Below are 5,103 nucleotides of genomic sequence, written 5' to 3' on the forward strand. Positions count from 1 at the left end.
AAATCTTATTAATGATCATCCACGTCAGTACCTCTGTGCAATTATTCATAGTCTGTTTTAATCCCTGTAATACGCTTCTTCGTATGTAAAATTTTCCTTTTTTCTTTTCTTTTTTCAGTATTTTTCCACAGTATTTTTAATTGTCATTATTAATTTTTGCTGTGTATTCCATCGTCCTATCCTGTGTATTTCATGTTCACATCATTTCTATTACTGGAGATATCAATTGTGTAGAGACTTTTAGTGCGTTCTAATTTGTTTTGTGCATTTTTTTGCAAATCTGACTCCATAAAAGTGCATTCTTACAACATTTACTTTGGGTGTAAGCCTTGTGCATGTATCTAAAAATGTTGAAACTTCCTCAATAAATAAAGAGATGTCCTTTTTGTACATCAGCATTTGTGAAAAATAAGATTTCTCAAGATCTCAGCTTTTTGGATGACTGCATATGTGATGATGATCTATCACGCTTTTTGATTGATCTCATCAAAAAGCAAGTTGTTCCTCATGGTATTTTAGATGACCGCAGTTATAAAGCTGGATGCACCCAACTACCAGCCATAGTGACATGTATTTATACATTTTCCTTTTTGGCCTATTTCTTTATGGATATGATTAATCTGTTCATACATGTTATACTCATGTGACTATTGTTGACCTGAGTACTTATACACGAAAACTGTCTATGTTATTATCACCTATTCTACTGTGCAAAGTGGCCCATGTTTTTATATGTTTCTCAAATACATCCCCCTACACAAGTACAAATAAGTATATTTTAAAGAATTCTTTTATTATTTTTTCCAGAATTATATTTTCAGGATTTTGTTCTTTCAGGATTTCAACCTTTGAGATTATGGCTCTAGTATTGCATCTCTGGGTATTATAATTGTCCCCTGTTCAAAAGTTCTGTAGAATTGGTGAATATAGGAGGGTAAAAGAAGGCCAGAGTCGCTGGAAAAGAAAGAGGGAGAACATGGGACCGGGGCTGCACTTAGTACGCTACGAATCAATAATTTGTCTTTAGCTAAGTGCAATAAAAAGTCACTGTAGTAATTAAGGAGGAACTGACTTAATGACCTCTGTACAAATGAGTTGGAGATAAGGAGGAGCAGAAATTGTGAGGACATTTAAGAATCTCTGATTGCAGTTCAGGTGAGATTTGTGGTTACCTAGACAAGGGAGAAGACAATGCTGGAAAGAGATGGACTCACTGGATAGATTGTCAGAAGAGAAAATAGATAGGACTTGTGCTACCTTATTATTGGAGGTAAGGGTGATATTAAAAACAGCGTCAATTATTGTGTCTTGCATAAGTTAATAAATAGCAGTTCCATTTAGAGCAGCTCCCTTTAGGAATCTTTGAAAGGGGACCAGGTCACAACCAGGTTGAAGTGGGTGATTCCAGGAGTAATAATGTGTCTCATTTTAGATGTGCTGAGTTTGAGTTTGATTTGCTTTTTAAATAATCAAAGTAACACAGCTGCATTGTTGGACATATGATCTAAGCTTCAACAGAATGTCTGAAATGAAGTTTATATATAAATATCATCTGTATATATAGATAGAAATGAAAACCAATGATGTAAAAGGTAACACTGAAAGGTGGGAAATGAAATCAGAAACTAGGAGAGCCCAGTACTATGACTGGGAGCATGCAAGCATTTTATGTGGGTGGTGAAGGCAAAGCTTGACAAAGGTAAGAAGAAAGAGTGCTCAGAATAGTAGGAGACAAGGACAGGAACATGTGTTTAGACAACCAACATAAGTAAGTGATATTCAAGAGACAGTTCATAGTGTCAGTTGCTACTATGAAATCAGGTAAGATGAGGACTGAAGGTGACCTGCCTGTTGAATAAGGTGGTATAAGTCAGGTAGGAGAAAGATTGAGACATCTGAAGAATAACCTGATATCTTATATTCATAAAGTTTTATAATTTGCTTTTCCATTTTACAGTAAACTTGTGAAGATACTTCCATGTTGTTAAATATTTTTCTAGCAGAGTTCTACCATAGTTTATTAAATGTATTTCATATTGCTGGCCATTCCAACATTTTTGCTACTATAAACAATCTCATAATGACCACCCCTGCAGCCATGTCTTTATGAATATGATTATGTCCCTGAGCCACATTTCTGGAAGTGCAATTGCTAGGTTAAAAGTTGTTCTATTTTTTTTTCTAAATATAGGGTTACATAATCATTGGAATGTTATTGCCAAATCAGTGCATGGCTAAGTTTGCACAGTCTACTAATGTTTCTTCCCTGAGGAACTAAGCAAGCCTAAGTGATTACCCACATTTATTATCGTTTAGCCCATATACGCCTCTGAAATTGGTTTTAGTTGAACCACGGTATAAATCTTTACTCTCTGAAAACGGTAAATTGCTAATATTTAGTTAGTACTTACTATGCATCACACATTCTTTTAAGATGGTACATGAGGCCAGGTGCTGTGGCTCATGCCTGTAATCCCTACACTTTGGGAGGCCGAGGTGATCACCTGAGGTCAGGAGTTCAAGACCAGCCTGTGAAACCCTGTCTCTACTAAAAGTACAAAATATTAGCCAGGCGTTGGAGCAGGCGCCTGTAATCCCAGCTACTCAGGAGGCTGAGACAGGAGAATCGCCTGAACCTGGGAGGCGGAGGTTGCAGTGAGCCAAGATTGTGCCATTGCCCTCCAGCCTGGGTGACAAGAGCAAGACTCCATCTCAAAAAAACAAAAAAAAACAAAAAAAAAACCCCAAAATAGATAGATAGTAATTTAATTCTGGTAAGAATCCTCTCTTTTCCTTTCATTATTTTTCTTTTGATATTAAAGACTATTTTTGCACAGTAGGTTGGGTAAATTCTCATATTCAACTTGAAGGAAAGGTTCTAGCGGACACAAGCTCAAGTAATGGGGACATCTATGAGAGTGGACTATGAAATTAAGCAGTAGAAGGGAATGTGTTTGTTCTATGGATCCTAAAATCATAAGATAAATGTACATATATCACCAGGTCAGGTTAATATGCAAATATCAGAGGAAAGTTAATATAAAAATTTTTATCATGTGTTTTTCCATGTAAAATTCTTTCTGCTGTTCAAAATTATTGGAAAATGGAGATTGTGATTTCCACTATGAAGGAGGAAGAGAAGAGGAGAAAGAGAAGGCAAAGAGGAGAAAGAAGAGAAGGAGGAGGAGATAAAGAAATTGAGGGAGGGGACTTGTTTTACTCTAAGTACATTAATTATAAAGAAAAATAAAATAAAATGGGGTAAGGGATACAGCAACATTTTTTTTCCAACAAGGAAAGCTAGAATATGATAATTTCTTCTAAAAAATGTGTTTATTATCCTTGATGGAGGCCAAAGTTGAAAAGCAAACAGATGGCTTTCAATTCTACACAGGGTCCACACCTCCCCACGTTGGTAGTTATGATATTTAGGGAGAGGGTCTTTAGTGAATAAAGTAATTGAGATACTTGGATGGGATGGAGATGCAGACTAACAGTTTTTTGCCAAGCACTTGAAAAACAGAAGATGTTTTAAAATATATCCTGTCTAAAATGGAAATCGAAAAATTGTTTTAAATACCGCTGTAATAAATTAGACTGTAAAGTATGATAATTATAGCAAAAAGCTTCTGAGGTTAGCTGTTACAAGATATATCTAGTTGATTAGTAGTAAAGAGCAGTGCTTCAGGCTGTGCACCTCATTGTGGTATTATCAAAACTGTCTCAACCACACATTCGCGTCTCTCTTCTTCTCAGGTTTCCAAGTTGGAAATGGAGTCCTGAATTTTGAAAAACTGCATACTTTGTTTTTTTTAGCATCATTCAATAACACATTACTTTATTTGCCCTATATTTCTTTACTGATTATTTGTTTCGATTCAGTGTGCTTTCCATAGTTGTTTTCCTTTATTGGAATTTCCATGACACTTAGGAATCATCATATTTGTAGGAAACCACTACTTGAGGATGTCTGTTTCTTTCTTTTATAATTTCTCTTTTAATTTTTTTGTTTGTTTGTTGCCAGAGTTTTAGGGGGAACAGGTGATGTTTGATTGCATAGGAAAGTGCTTTCGTGGTGATTTCTGAGATTTGAGCGTACCCATCACTTACCTGAGCGGCATACACTGTATCCAATGTGTAGTAAATAGTAAGTGGTAAATACAGGAAAGCGCTACTTGGGAAGTCGTCTTTTTTCTATCTGTTTCTTTTTTAAATTTTTGTTTCAATAGTTTTGGGGGAACACTGATGTGGTGATTTCTGAGATTTTGGTGCACCCGTCACCTGAGCAGTGTACATTGTACCCAATGTGTAGTAAACAGTAAATGGTAAATACAGGAAATCACTACTTGGGGACCTCTTTGACTTGTCTGTAAAATGGAGGATTTTGATTATGTTTTATCTAAGTTCCCTTCCAGCTCAAAAATAATACGATACTTATTTCTTTTTCTTTCTACCCTTAAAAAAAACTATTGCTTTTATTCACTTATGATATAAAATAGTGTGGTGGATAGTTCCAAATCTAGAGTTTCAGCTTGTTCATGCTCCATTTAGAAGGATTAAGGCCTGACTGATTTGCAGTATAATGGTATTCCAGGTATAACTCATTCAATCAATAATGGAAACTGAAAGGCAGTTTCTGAATCTTATATGTATATATGCACGTATATACTACACACACTAATACTAACATTACGATGAAATGTGTGATTACTACACTTGTCCCATAACTCAAAATTGGTCTGATCACAATTTACTTATTTATGTGGATACAGTTCTAAAGATATTTGACCTATATTTTGCATTTTCTTCAAAGGACAAATTCACTGAAGTTTAAATTGCCATTCTCAGTATCAAATACAAATAAATTGCTTGTCTTTCATCTGTACATTCATCTTGTGAACATTTGCAAGCAGAGAGACTTCCTTATATAGCAAATAGGGTTGGTTTCCTTCCTAATAATATTCTGTGAAACTGAATTTGGTTGTGTAATTTCAAATACAGCAGAAATAAGATGAATCTTATCTTCCCTATTCTGAGAGAAGTAAAATGGTTAATCCTCTGTGCAACAGAGTTAAATGGAAAGATTCAGACTGAGAGAAACTG

Source organism: Macaca fascicularis, chromosome 9 (assembly GCF_037993035.2).
Source record: "Macaca fascicularis isolate 582-1 chromosome 9, T2T-MFA8v1.1".
Classification (NCBI taxonomy): Eukaryota; Metazoa; Chordata; class Mammalia; order Primates; family Cercopithecidae; genus Macaca; species Macaca fascicularis.